The sequence below is a fragment of the Lemur catta genome, chromosome 5 (genome assembly GCF_020740605.2).
Source record: "Lemur catta isolate mLemCat1 chromosome 5, mLemCat1.pri, whole genome shotgun sequence".
Taxonomy (NCBI): Eukaryota; Metazoa; Chordata; class Mammalia; order Primates; family Lemuridae; genus Lemur; species Lemur catta.
In genome coordinates, this window is record NC_059132.1 from 40,309,960 (window position 1) to 40,325,871 (window position 15,912).

Here is a 15,912-nt window from a genome sequence, read left to right on the forward strand (position 1 = left end):
GCACCTTCTCATTGCTTTGCACGCAACACGGGGGTGGCGCGGCCCATGTGCCACAGACTGCCAACCTGCCGTCCGCGTGGGCTGGGATCCCAGGGACACCTGGGAACTGGATTGAGGAAGAGAAATGGGGAGCCCCAGTCCCTTCTCTGGGCCCACCTGCACCCTGCCCCAGGGCTCTTTCAGCTCTCAGCCCCAGAGTCTGCTGGGCTTTGAATGATCCTATTCGTGCCACTTGTCCACTGAATGGCCCTGATCAAGGTTACCATCTTTGTTTTTCACTTTCCTCATCTGTAAAATGAGGAGCAAAATATTACTTAATCACAATGGGGATTCCATGATTTAAAACACAATTGCTTAGATTAGCGCCTGGCACATGGTCGTGTCTCATAGAGTTAGTTATCACCATCACTCATTCTTCCCATCTCAGATCAAAGGTCACTTAGGAAAGTCTTCCCTGACCCCTCAGGCTAGGTCAGCTTCCCCGCTCCGGCCGTGCGCAGCCCCAGGCGCTGCTGCTCACACATGCGGGAGGCATTTCAGGGCCCCGGGAGTCATTGACTGGACACTGCTCTCTCCCTCTGGAGTCCCCCAGATGCCAGCCTGCACCCTCTTTCACTTCCCTCTGAGGGGCGGGCTGAACTGGGAGGCCTTAGTTTTCTCGGCTTTAAAGTGAGGATAACCATGGCTGCCAGGCCATTAAGAAACTTCCCATATGAAGGAGGACCACTTTCATATGGGAAGTTTCTTAATGAAAATCAAGTAAGATAAGGGAAAGTAGCAACTGTCAAGTGCTACGTAAAAGTAAGGCACTGTCAGGTTTTGACTATTTATGAAAGTTAAGAAATATGAGCAATCTGCAGAGGCCAGATGCTATAGAAGTCAGAATTTTTTCCTTAGCTTGCTTGATATTCCAACAGGAATGGCATGAACTCCGTGGAAAGGTCATAAATATGTCCTCTCCCTCCGTCTCTCCTGGTCTCCTCTTCGGCACCTTCCTCCCTGGGGGAATAGCCCCGCGATGCACCTGCTGCTCTTTGCCGCTGGGGTTGTGGTTTGCCCTCTCCGGGAGATTTAAAATGCCCACCCCTCCTGCCCAGTCCTTAGTAGGAAACAGGCTCAGTTGAGAAGCCAAATTCAGGAAATTTAAGATCTTCAAAGATCGTCACTGCTGCCCCCGGCAATGGTGTGGAAATGGTGCAATAGCAGAGGAGATGAGCCCTCAGGCCAGTTCATATTAAGAACCTCTTTTCTGGTTTCCTCTGTCACATGGGTTGTCACCATGACACAGAAATGGGAAGAGAATAGAGGAGGTGTCACAACATGGAGACTTATGAAATCTTTGTGAAAGTTTTCCCGACTCAGGCTTGAACTGGGAGTATTGTCAGACCTCAAGATGGACAACACGTCTATGATTGTGCAGGACAACCAGCTCTGCTCTCTCGGCCGGAGCTGCTCGAGGTGCGGTTCCCAGGACATCGAAGCCAGCAGCACCCGGAGCTCGTGAGAACAGGAGGCCCAAGCTCAGCCCGAGATCAGAAATTCAATCAACATTTCTAAGGAATGTGTGAACAAAATCTCAAAAGATTTTTGTGCTCCCTAAATTTCAAGAAACTATATTCTAAGTTATTCTTGACACTTTGGAGTCATAATGTCAGGGAAACAGATCACGTGGTTCACTAGCAGTCAGATGATATCAGAATAGCGGGTGGAGTTCCCTGGATTCTTCTCTCTTCTCAGGTGCCTCTCTGGGACTTTCCTTCTCTTTTATCTAGAAGCCAGGGACCCAGGGAGGGCTGGCTCCTCTCCCCGCAGTTGCAGGAAGTTCGCAAGGAGGAGGAAAGGGCAGGCTGCTCTAATGCCTGCCCCGGGCCACCTCCAGCTGCCAGCCAAACCTCTCGAGGGCAAACCCTGTCCCCTCTCATCTCTTTGCTATTCCTCAACTGCAAGTCCCCTCCTACAAGGAAACGTCCAGGCCGCTGTGAGCCTGGTGCCCCTCACTGAGAAGGTCCCTACTGAACAGAGTTGTCCACATCCAAAACCTGCCGTGCCACTTACCTTGGCCCACCCACTCCTCCTGGACTTGGGGCCCCACATTAGGGAAGAACCTCGTGGGACAGCCACATGTGGTGGCCTGCAGGGGCAGCTCCGGAGTGGTGCTGTGTCTGCAGGACCAAGGACACAGGGGAGCCCACCGGGGCAGCCAGTGGTCTTCATGAACTGAGAAGCCAAGGCCTCAGAAGAAAAGGAGGTGGCGAGAGGAAGCTGGCCGGGCGTGATCTGGGCTCAGCGGCCAGGGAGCTCAACACAGAGCCAGGACTTTGAATCCTGAGTGGAAGAAGCCCCCTGAGGAGCCCTGCAGGGGTGAGGGTGGGAGAGAAGGGATCAGCCCCCAGAGACGTAGTGAGATTCCGTGGAATATCAGTGAGCACCGAGGACGAATGTGTCCCCAGCAGTGCCATGCAGCTGCCACCCCTCACCTCTCCCCTGCCGGCCAGGTGAGGTTCGGGTAAGCTCTATAGCACGGCTGCCAGCACACAAGCCGAAGCCCCTCAAGACAGCCAATTAGCAAGCCGGGGAGCAGGGACGGAGCCCAGGAATTAAGTCACATGAATTCATGCAGACAAAGAAGTCGCCAGTTTGAACAGTAAGGTGTCTGTTTCAGCCATTGCCTGATTTCAGCTGAGGCAACCTGTCCCCTCATTCTGGTACTCCATGCTGCTTTGGGCGGCTTCTGAGAGGAGAAGAGGAAAGAGCTGTTTTTGTCATTTTAAAATCAGACTCCACCGTGACTTCAAGCTTTCTTCAAATGAATTCCTCCTCTCCATCCAAATTTGTTTAAATGTCAGTTTCTTCTTTTTTTTGTAGTTTCAAAAAGACACTTTTAAATAAATAGTTGTTAAGATTTAGAGATATACTTGTGAAATAGTGATTATAACTTCAAAATAAATAACTTTTTAAACGTAAAAGTCACATAAGGCCCTCGGTAGGGTTTTGATCCTTGCCCACGACGTGTTGCGATTCGGATAGCTACTGCTGGCTTCCCTGTGATGCCACCGTCTCCCTGGCAGTGGGTGGAAATGCATTTGCAGAGCTGTCTGGACAGCTACCGTGGGCATCTGTGTACACATGACAGCCGACTCTTTCCTCGGGGACATTCTGCTCCCTGCGCTCTAGGTGTGTGACATGAGGGCAGCTATGCACTTCTGGAGGTTCGGTCTACCCAGACCGGCCCGGGAAGGACCGCTGCTTCCATTGGCTTCCTTTGAAGTCCCTTCCCTGGGCCCCGGTCACTTGCACCAAGGGTAGGCTCTTGGCCCGAGCTCTGCCCTGGGACCACAGAGAGCAAGCCCGACTCTTCTGCGGCCATGACGCTCAGACCCATAAAAACACGTTTCCCACCACATGAAGAAGCCGGTATGAGGAGACAAGCCTGGCCCAGGGGGAAGACAGCAGCCAGGCACACTGGAGGCCCTAGTGACAGATGTTTCTGACACTGGCCACACCCCTCCTTTTCTGTGGTAGCTTAAAGCTTCCAAAAATTCCTCCCTTTATTTCCTCTTAATCCAGTTTAAATTGGGTTTTAATCACTTGCAACCCAGGGTCCTGTCTCGTCGACAGCAAGGGCTGGCGTGAGAAGGGCCTGGGACAGGCGGGATCCGGCGAGGCAGGCATGGGGGCCGAGTTCTGCCAGGGCTTGGTGGCTGTTGGGGGCTCGGGGGTGGGTGAAGGGCAGGGCAGAAGGCAGCTTGAAAACCTCCTACCTGTCAAGGTGCCTTGGTGTGTTGGGAACTTAGGAAGTTGGATTGTCTATTTTTAAAAAAGCAGAGGGTCTTTGTCTCTAAGAACTATGAAAGTCTGGTGGGAACATCCTTCTGCTCTGTACTTCTTTTGCGATCTCAGAGGCAGCCAGGGTCAGAGGCTGCTTCTGCCTTACATCTGTCCCTCTCCCCTCCGGGCCGTCCCCGTGTCTCTGCCCTGTCTGCCGGTGCCACTCAGCTCACCACAAGGGCTGGAGGCTGCGCAGCCAGCAGGGGCTTTGCACTCAAGCCTGGTTTCCAACCCGGGCCCATTTGTGTCCACACTCGGAAACTCCATCTCTTATTTTGTAAAATTGAGCTAATAACGCCTACTTGTAGGACCAGAGGGAAGTCAAACTAATGACTAGAAAATGCCTGGCACATAGAACGTGTTTTGTTCCAGATCTTGGAAGGTCCCTGTGTAATAGCTCTTTCTGGTCAAAGATCTTTCTCTCTGCCCCTGGGTATTCTTAGGAGCAGCTGGCTTTGTTCGGCTGTGCTGGGACCTGTCCGGATGTACCTCTGTCAGCCTGCAAAGCCAGGGGTACCAAACCTTCATTCTGGGGATTCACTTCTGGGGACCCTTTTCCATGTGTTGTTAAAACGTACATAAACAAATGGAGCCGGGCAGTAATCTCTGTTTCAGGCCTAAGATTAGATCACTTACAGGTAATCAGTGCTGTCTCCCGGAACATCACTGGACTGGAAAGGAACTTCTGAGTCATGTAATCCAATTTCTACAGCAATCATGTGTCATCCACTGACAGTGTGACAGAAACTTGACCGTAGTGGGAAAAGAAAAGATCAAATCACCATTATGTTGATAAATAATATGATCATAATTTTTTCATAAATATGGCTCATAAACACCAACCCCTAATCTAATTAACTTGATGATACTTCTTCCTGCAAACCACAGCACATTAAAAGGCACAGCAACAGTAGGTTATAGATACAGACAGTTTAATTTGAGATCTGCCTCCTCTGGGGAAGTACGTGAGTAAGAAACCAAGTTAACCTGTCCACTGACTCTATGCACCTAATCGAACTTCATGGTATTCGATTTAGTTCCCTCAGAGTTTCCGTGGATGTGCCAGGCTCACGGGTGAGAGCCGGAAAGGTTTTGCGAAGAAGTTTCACTGTGCACTGTGAAGAAATTTACCAGCTTTTCTGAGGCTGGTGAGACTGGACACACTTGTATCCAGCAAGTTCCATGAAGTGGGTGTGCTACTGCAGATGGGCGGCAGGGAACAACAGGAGCCTTGGGTCCACTGTGAGCCAGGCCCCGAGGCTCAGGAGAGGTGCCCAGGTGGGTGGAGTCCCATTTGTGCGTGGCCCATTTGCAATGCACCTGAGAGACCCCAGGAAGCAGTCTGCCCTGGGTGTTACACTCCGGTGACCTGGACACACTGGGCCACAGTGTTGAGGACAGCCTGTTTCTAGGGGCACCAGAGCAGAGCCCGGCTGTTCTAGTCAGGCCTCCCTATCTCAGGAGGCCGCATTCCCACCGCATGCTATGGTTATTCTTATTGAGAACCAGAAGTGAGCCAGGGAAGAACTGGGTTGGTCCAAGGCCACCTAGGCAATTGTCCTGCTGTCCACCCCTGGCACAGGCATCCCTTTAGCAAAGCTAGTCCATTTCACATACCCTCCAACCTGCCAGATCTGGAGGCGGAGGTGTGTCTCATCACATGGATGCAACACCTTGACTGACACAGCTTCAATGCAATATCGTTGAGCTACAAGCAGGTGACATGTCACTAGGCGCAGGAGGACACTGCCACAGCAAGATGGCCAAGCCTGCCCGGAGTGGTGACCTGGCCCAGGATCCCAGCAATCCAGGTGAGAAGTTGCTGAAGAAGCCAAAGAAGGGTCCCTCAGGGGGCCCACGGTCTGCAGCCAGGAGCCAGTGTCTCACCTCCTCCACCTGTGTCACCGCCAGGCCTGAGGTGCCTATCCAGGTACGGCAGGAGGTGTTGGCAATCACACACGCTCCTCCCAGCTGGGTGACAGTTGGATACAAGAAAGTCTAGAGGAATTCCGTTGTCTAAAACAGCCTTCCTGAGGGAGTCAGGGAGTGGTATATGGTTTGGATTTTTGGACCCTCCAAATCTCACGTTGACATTGGATCCCCAGCGTTGGAGGTGGGGCCTGGTGGGAGGTGTTTGGGTCATGGGGACAGATCCCTCAAGAATGATCCGGTGCCCTCCCTGAGATGACGAGTCAGTGCTCACTGCGTCAGTTCACCGGAGCCGCTGTTTAAAGGAGCCTGGCACCACCTCCTCCTTTCTTCCTCCTTCTCTCGCTGTGTGACACACCTGCTGCCCCTCGCCTTCCGCCTGGATCGGAAGCCCCCTGCAGCCCTCGCCAGCAGCAGATGCTGGCGCCATGCTCCCTGCAGTCTGCAGAACTCTGAGCCGAATAAACCTCTTTTCTTTATAAATTACCCAGCCTGAGTTATTCCTTTATAGCAACTCGGAATACCTTTTTATAGTTTTAGCGAGGTTGTGTGAGGGAGTGGAATGATTAAGTGTATCCGCATCCCGCCATTTCACTCGGCAGCTCTCCCGTTCCCGTTTGCGTCCCCGACACTCACACGGTAAACCTCGGTTAAATGAGTGGGGACGGAATTCGGTAATGATGCTCACGATGAAACAGGAATTCAGACTGAGCTGTTGTGCTGTGAGGCAGAGACTCTGCAGTGACATGTGACTGCCCACTTCTTCCTTCTACACCCCAAAGAAAACCCGCAGCATGGCTCTCCAGGCAGCCTTGGCCCGACTCAGTCCGCCCTCCTTCTCAAGAATAAGCACATAATCTGCTGGGCACACAACATCCTGAGCTAGAGAAGGATGAATTGGAACAGCCCGGGCTGCGTTTCCGTCCTCCCGCAGCCCCCCCACCCCGCCCAAAACAGGCTGTTCTTCAATACTTTACCCCAGCGGGTCCTGGGAATCCAGGGCACAAAACCCAGGGCAGCTGCCTGCCAGGGTGTCTTGGTGGCAGAGCAAGTGGGGCACACACAAGTGAGTCTCCACCCACCCCAGGCAGCTCACCATCAACCCTAGGATTCTGTTGTCCCTCGCTGCCGAGCTATAAGGAATAAACCCGCTTCGTGGAACTCGTTGCATGTGGACGTGTCCCTCTCACCAGACTCAGACGCGTTAGAACGCAGCGCCCAGCGAACCTGCTTCACAGAACTGGCACCGAGAGCAGGTCTGGCCCGACAGGACCGTGGCTTCCTGGGAGAGCAGGAGGGGTGGGGCCCCCCGTACCCAGCCTGGGGTCGCCAGGGCTGGACATGCAGCTGGATGTTGTATGAGGAAGGAGGGGCGGTAAGCGGGACAGAGGTCAGCCCCGCAGACGTGAGTGAGCGGACGGCGTGGGCTGCAGAAGAGGGGAGGGAACATGGGAGCAAGAGCACGGCACGCTGTCCCCTGGCTGTTGGCACTGACGTGGTCACTCGCTTCTGGCCAGAGAGCTCAGGCACCTGCGAGGCAACCTGCACCCAAAGGCACCTTCACAGGAAGGGAAATATGACATAAGGGACAGATACGGACAAAAGGCAGAGAGGACATGTCTTGGCTCTCTGGGACAGTTGATGTGGGAGGAGAGAATGTTTTGCTGTCCCAAAAGAAATGGCACAATTAGGGGTGGAGCCAGGGTCTCCAGGCCCCCACCAGAAGCCCATGGCCCCGTACTCCTGTCAAGACAAAAGGGAGAAAAGGGAGAAAAATTAAACTGATGACATTGGGAGGTTCGGGGACGGCTATGGTGACCCCCATACTGCCTCTTTGCTGGGGGGGCCCCTTTGGGTCATTTCAGGTGTGGTGACCACGACTCCCAGCTCTGAGGGCGTTATACAGGCGTTGACATTTTGGCTGCTGTGGCACAGAAAATTACCATCCCGGGGCTGTGGCCCTCACAGCTCCACTGCTGCTCGCTGCCCAAGCTCCCCAAGCCCCAAGGGCTTGTTCAGAAAAAGCAGTACTGCATGCTAAATGGGGAACAGGAAGCTATGTTAATTCAAATAAAACTGTCACAGACCACCCTGTTACAATGTGACAGCTGACTTTGGCTGCTCAGAAAGGCCTTCGGGGCATGGAGACTAACAATGAACTGTAGCAGGCTGAATGCCAAGGAAATATCCCAGACCCATCAAGCAAACATTGTCGCCCTGGAGGCATCCGCTAACAGAGGCCCAAGCGCCAGTAGGCCCCTCTGGGCACTAGGCTAGCACGTCCCCACCTGCTGTTCCTCTGGCCCAGCTTTGAGCCCGGCCCTTTGCCACAGCAGGCCCTGAAAGTCATGTAACAAGCTGTGTCCCAGGCACCACCTTTAAAACCTTTAGAGCCTGGTAGCCTGATGGCAGCAGTTTCCTGGTGCCAGAGACTCCACTCGCACGTGCAGAACATTGGCGGCCTCGCCTTTAATACCTAGGCAGGAAATTGGGAGTCTCCTCCGGGATTCTAATCAGAGCAAGAGGAAACACCTAGCAACACTGACCATGGCCCACCCTAGAGTCAGCTGCAAACCGACAGTGACCATCAGGGGCCTGGAGCTTGTGACCAGCTTTCTAATCCTCCACTCTCAGTCATGCGATGACCAACAACTGTGAGACGCCCAAGCAAAATGATATTCCAGAACACCGCAGACAAAGAGAAGAGCCTTCAAATGTTCAAGGAAAAAGACAGGTCACATTCCAAGGATCAGGGACTTGTCAATGATAACACTGGAAAATAGAAGACAGTGACTCGAAATTCAGAAGGACAGTGATTTCCCTAGTAGAATTCTAAACCACAGCTACCAATCAAACCCGGGGGCAGCACAAAACATGTGCAGGCATAAGTTCTCAAAAACAACAGCAAACTACCTTCCCTGTATGCTTTCTTGGGGGGCAATTGGGGAATGTTTTCCCCTCAAAGAAGAGAATGAACAGAGGAAGTCGTGGGATAAGGAATATTAGCAAGTGCCACGCAGAAGGAAGGCAGAGAACATCTCTAGGATGATGTAAATCTTTAGGTGAAAATAGATTCTGTGATGACAAACAGGTGTAGGGCATAGCAGACGACCAGGCCCGAATGGTGCAGGCGACCCTGAGACAGCACACCTGGATAACAGCACTGTGCCCTTGGCCTTGTACCTCCTCCCTGGAATTGGACAGTGCGAAGATGTGTTCCACCAACCAAAGAGATGCGTTCAGAAAGGAGGAAGATGTGAGACTCAGGAGAAAGGCAGAGGGAATTCCAGGAAAAAAAGTAAAGGAATGTGTTTGCCAATCACACCTCCACACAGCTGGGGAGGGGAACCAAGAAACAGCGAGGATGTGAAGAAAAGGAAACACTGGACACTGTTGGCGGGAATGTAAATCGGCACAGCCACCGTGGAAAGCAGTATGGAGCCCCCTCCCAAAATGAAAAGCAGAATTGCCACATGATCCAGCAATCCCTCTTCCAGGTGTGTATCCAAAGGATATGAAATCAGGATCTCAAAGAGATAAATCCCTGTTCCATGAACACCTCCATGTTCACTGCAGCACTACTCAAGGAGCCAAGATACAGAAACAACTCGAGGGTCCACTGATGGACGGACAGATAAAACAATGTGGTGTACACACACACAGTGGAGTATTACTCAGCCCTAAAAAAGGACATCCTGCATTTGCAATAATATGGATAACCCATGGATAAACTTGGGACATTATACTAAGTGAAATAAGCCAGTCACAGAAAGACCAATACTGCATGATCTCACTTATATGTGGAATCTACACAAGTCAAACTCACGGAAACAGAGAGTAGAATGGTGTTTACCAGGGGCTGGCAGGGGGAGTGGGAGAAATGGAGGGATGTTGGTCAAAGGGTACAAACTTGCAATAATAAGATGAGTACATTCTGGGAATCCAACGTACAGCGTAGTGACTGTACTTAATAATAATGTATTGTACACTTGAAATTTGCTAAGACAGTAGGTCTTAAGTGTTCTCACCACACACACACATGCACGCAATACAACAGTGACCGTGTGAGGCGATGGATGTGTTACTGAGCTTGACTGCGGTAATCATTATGTAAGGTATACATATATCAAATCATGTTGTACACCTTAAACATACAATTTTTATTTTATTTGACAACTATACTTCAGTAAAGCTGGGTGGGGGAGAAGTAAATGAAAGTCCCAGGATGTGACCTACGCAATCATCCCAGACAAGGAGCATGGAGGTTTGCAGGGGTGATGTCTCCACAAAAAAAGTCGCCCCAAGTGATAACTGATGTTACTGACCGGCCGTCCACAACAGCGTACAGAGGCTATCGGAAAGCACGGGAAAAACTATAGGTACAAAGACACTAAGCAATAAAAAAGGGCAATCATTAACCTCAGGAAAACCTAAAAAGTAAGAAGAGAAATAATCAAAATTTACCACACTGCTCAGTTGTGAATAAACTTTGCATGATCATAAAAAAATTAAATACTAAATATTAACTCAAAAGCATACTGTAACTAAAGAAGACGGTGACCAGAAGCAAAGGGGATGTGGAAGCAGAGCGTTCAATCCTCACCCACCATGAGGGGCTCAGTTCAACTCCCACCGATGAGCGTGACTTCCCTTCAAACCTGACGTGCCCGCAAAACACCCCTGCCCCCATTCAGGGCTCTGTCTGCTCAGGACCACCGGAGGACAGCCTGTCCATGGCAAGGGGTTGGTCCGGACAACTTGGCCCAAGTTATCTCCACTCTGCTCTCTGGTCCCTCACCTGTTCTCACTGCACAGAGCACCGCCCCCAAATTCCTGGGCCAGCTTGCAGTCTCTCATCTCCCTCCCCAGCCCAGTCTTATGGAGTGTTTGCGATCAGAAAGGCCAGCTCCTCAAACAGGCCTCCATATCTTTCCATCTCGTGGCTGCAGTTAGAAACAATGGCAATGAAGTCAGCAGTTACTCAAGTCTTTGGTTGTGTTTCCCTGCAAACCAGGGGTGCCCCTGGAGAGAAAACGGAAGGAGGACTATCTGGTGTGGAGGGAACAGATTAGTACTTGGAGTTATAATCGTGCCATAGTGCTTTGTAGGTAAAGTAGAGTCATGGAAGATTTTCAGTCAAAAGAGCAACTTGCTTAGATTAGAATTCTGTGCCATGAATGGCGGCTGCAGCGTGGGGTTGAGTCGCAGGCAGAACCCTAGCCTGGACGAGAGAAGATGAGATCTCCCATGATGGGGGATGGTGAGGACAGAGGGGGCCCTGAGAGAACCTGGCGGTCTGCTGGGTGTTGTGGGAAAAGGGTGACACAGACGCCCAACCTGGGGAACAGGTGCTGCTTACAAAAGGGTAATCAGAAAAGGCACAGGTGTGGTCAGGAAGTTTCTGACCAAGGATTTGGACATGTCACTTCTTCCCTTCAGCTTTTGTTGAGACAATCACAAAAGAATTTGGAGTTTTTTGAAAGACAAGGACTCTCGAGAAGTATGGTGAGGATAATTCTGGGAACTGTAAGAACTTGAGGCCACAATTGTGTAACCTGACTCTCCTACAAGTTAGCTTCTCTTAAGTGAAGGGTGTGAAAGGCTGTCCCGCTCAGATATGCAGAGACTATTTCACAATCATCATCATAATTTCTTATTTTTTTTTTACTGAGTATTCTATTGTATGAATGTATCATGATTTGTTTATTCATTCACCTGTTGATTGACATTTTGGTTTTTTCCAGTTTCCAGCTCTTACAAATAAAACTGTTAAGAACTTTTACATACAAGTCTGTGTATGGGTACATGCTTTCTTTTCCGGGTCATGTGTCAGGTATCTATTTCATCTTTTTGTAAGGCTGGTGGCAGGCACCCCTCCCCTCCCTAATGGAAAAAGAAGAAGCCACCATACCTGCCGAGAACAACGCCTACAGGGCCCAGCTAAGTTAAAGGACGACCACACCTGGATGGTTACCCTGATAAGAGTCTCGGTTCCTAGAGTCCACACATACCACCGGCCCCTCCTATTTCTCAATACCTGCCCTAAAACTTCAAGGGACAATTCCTTGCTCTCCCTACCATAAATCTTCCTGCCAAAGAAACCCCTACCCCCAGCCCTAAAAACATATATAAACTCACTCAGACTTCTGGGCGATGTGACTTTTCGGGTCTTCTATCTCTCTCCCCCGGGACCTGAAAATCTCCTCGCCTGGGTCCCTCTCTTGGGACTCGTTACCCTCACCCAGGAGTGCCCCAATAAAGCCTCTTTATTTAACCCTTTCAACTCTACTCGTCTTTCTTTCTCTGGCGCTGGCCACTCCAAAAAACTTTATACTTTTAAGGAATTATTTTCCAAAGTAGTGTACTAGTTTACATTTCCACCAGCATTGCACATTTAGTGTGGTCAATTTTTTCAATTTTAATCATTCTAGTGGGTATGTATCTCATTGTGGTTTTAGTTTATTTGCATTTCTCTAATGACTAATGATGTTATCTTTTCATGTGCTTACTTGCCTTCCATCTGTCTTCTTTGATACAATGTCTGTTAAAATCTTTTGCCAATTTTTAAAAATTGGGCTGTTCATCTTCTTATTATGTAGTATGTTTTATTGTATGAAATTTAGATAAATGTTCTTTGTTAAACATATGTCTTACAAATATTTCCTCCTGGTCTATGGCTTGCTCTAGAAGAGCAAAGAGTTGTTTTCTTTTTTAATATAAAATCCAATGTATTGGTTTTTTTCCTTTATAGTTTGATCTTTTAATGCCATATTGAAGATATCTTCTTTTCTATTATAGGTATTTTAATACTATTAATTTCCCTCTAAGCACTACTTTGGCTGCATACTACAAAGTTTAATATGTCATTTTTTCATTTTCAAAATGAAATTCAGTTCAAGGTGCTTTTTAAGTTATCTTTTTATTTCCCCTCTGACCTATGGGTTGCTTTAGAGTGCATTATTTATTTATTTATTTATTTATTTTTTGTTTTTTTGAGACAGAGTCTCACTCTGTTGCCTGGGCTAGAGTGAGTGCCGTGGCGTCAGCCTTGTAGAGTGCATCATTTAATTTCTAAATATTTGGTGATTTTTTTTCCAGATATCTTTTGTTATCGATTTCTAATGTAATTTTATTGTGGTCAGAGAAAAAAATGTTATACAATTTGGATTATTTCATATGTATTAAGACTTGTTTTGCAATCCAAAATATGGTTTATCATGGTCAGTGTTCTGTGTGCGTCAAGAAGAATGTGTATTCTGCTATTGTTGGCTGGGGTGTTCTAGAAATGTCAATTAGGTCAGTTTGGCTGATAGTGCTGCCCAGTTCTTCTATAGCTTCACTCATTTCCTGTCTTCTTGTTCTGTCACTCACCAAGAAAGATGTACTACAATCCCAACTATAATAGTTATTTGTCTATTTCTCTTTTCAGTTCTATCAGATTTTGCTCACAATGATCCTCTGTTATGTGCATAAACCAGCATAGAGGTTTTTTTTGGGGGGGGGGGGAATTTATGAATCTTTAAGCTCAATAGTTGATGAGGGTGGGACTGCCGGTGAGGAAGAAGGAGGAATCAAAATATCTGTATTGCCTGATACCAGTGCATATTTATGTAAGTCACTGGGACAACAAGGGTGCCCAAGTTAGCACCAGCCTCAGGCCAGTGTTTTCTTCAAACCTGTGCTTTGGGCCCATGATTTTGTCGTCTTCTTCCAAGCTCAGTGCCCCGTGATCTCTGTCCCATTCGTATTTTGTTGTTAGATCCTTCATTCCTACAAACATAAAAATGACTAATCTGCACCGAGATGTAAGTGATAGCTAAAAATTATTATTCCTGTAGTAAGCATTCTTATTTTAAAGAGGACTTAAACTTTTAAGGCAACAGGGTGTGGCTTAGGCATGGAATTTCAGGCATTTAGTCAGAGGACAAGCAAGCTCTCTGGGGGTGGAGGATGGGGCTCCTCCAGGAACAGCTGCAGACTATCAGCATTTCTTATTGAGCCTGGTTTCAGGTACGATAAATGCTCAGTGTCCCCCAAGTTTGAGTCACAACTATTTAAGAATCCTCCAACATTTTTACCACTAGAAAAAGGGAACATACCGTGTTGCTCTGTGTTGAAAACTCAAAGGTTACAATACCCTTCCTGCTCCCCAGGAAAATCTAGTTCTGATGAAATCACTTACCACACATGAACCTAAACCCTGAAATTTCGTCTTCTGCTTTCTCCCAGTATAACTGCATGCTCTGCCACAGGCCTCATGGTGTTATTTTAATAAATTAGTAGGAATTTTGACCCATAATGCTTCAAACTGAAACCAAAGTCAATACTGCAGTAATAGCAGTAAAACATCCAGCCTCTTATCTTATGAAGCCTGATGAATTTCTCCCTTTCTGCTGGCTGGTAATTCAGGAATGCAAAGGGAATTCATTTTGTGTGGTAGGGAACAGAATAGGGATAGATTTGCTGAAGTCACAGAAATAATGATAAATGGAGATACGAAATCAACAAGGAAATTGTTGCCAGGCAACATGCTTCGTTGTCAAAAACAAACAGCAGCCTTCGGTAATAACCCATGGGCAATCTTCAATAATAGCCCATAAATCTCTGAGATAGAAAATATATATGTTGGCCTGAGTTAGGGCAAATACTCTTGAAAGAATCAAAGCATCCAGCCCTCCCATTACATTCCATAAACATGGACTGTGCTTCCTGTAAACATAAGGCTCCCAGGTCTTGCACATTTGAACAATGTAGTCTCCTTGCGAGCAGGAACATTCTGTATCTTTTTTTTATGATTTTACCCTGGCTGTATGTAACATTTTTACCCAGCATAATGAACTGCAGTCACATAATGCACCCAAATTGTGCCAGATATCTTGTTTTGCCGGCCTGGCAAAGCTTTCCAGGCTTGATCACCAACACTTGGCCAGTGAATTGCATCCATTCACAGGACCACGAGCACTAGTGAGGACTGCAGGATGGAAACTTCCAGAACATTAAGCCCACATTCTTCATTTTCACAGACAGGGAATGTGGCTTCTATGACTGATATGCTAATGACCATCTCCTTCTGCTTTGAGTTGACTGTTCCAAATGGAACCTGGTCTTTATGGTCTGACTCCTCCGCAGCTGAGCTCGCCCTGTCCTGTCTGCTTCCTCGTTAAAGGACTCCTCGCCAGCACAGTTTCCAGCATTCAGAAACATTAATACATGGACCTGAAAAATGATCTTCAAGATACGTAGTGACTCTCAGTTTGCCAGAGGCTGTCTCAATCCCTTTGGGAAGCGTCACCCTTCCCTTGCCATCCGTGTATTATGCTGGGGCGAGTACATGGTTAAGAGCATAGACTTTGGGGCCAGACTCTAGGTTGAACCCTGGCTCTCTGTGACCATCCACAACTTACCTAACATCCGTGTGTGTCAGTTCCATCAGCCGTAAAGTGAAGACACTGGTCATACCCAACTCATCAGATTGTTAAGAGGATTAAATAAGCTCCTAGGGCTTAGAAAAGTTCCTGTCACATCAGCACTATGTAGTGTGAGATGCTGTCTTCCTTTTAGAGTCCAATCTATGTCAATGTCATTGTTGATCATGTCAAAGCAAAATCTCCCAGGGTGACAGATTGGAACTTGGAAGCACCGTGCTCAAATCTGAAGCCAAAGTAAAGGGGCAAGGGGTCAGGCAGGGGAGGCGGTGGGGGGAAGACAGACAACTTTCCTTTTCTTTGGAGTTTTTACTTTCCTTCCATGATCCACTTGATTGCTGGGTTGGTGATTCTTTGCAACGTAAGTTAAGCAATGTTTGGCTTTTCTTCACTGGGGTTTTCCATGTCAATGCTGATTGTGATATTTAACAAAAGTAAACTTTTATTTTTTCTAAAATGTAGCAGGTAAAGAGGACTTCCCAAGAGTTTGATTCATCATCGCAACAAAACTGTGGTTTAACTGCTCAGGAAGAGACTGGTTTCCTGCTTAACTGGTGACTGGATTGCTTATACCTAGAACTGGGTTTTTTAACATCCAAGAGAAAAGAGCAGGCTAAGGAAAGAAAAACAAAAGAAGGCAAGAATCCGTGATGACCTTTTGTACACATGAAGCCAAACGTAGCACTTCAGTCCTAAAGGATGTTGTGTTTCAAATGGATTGATCCCATGA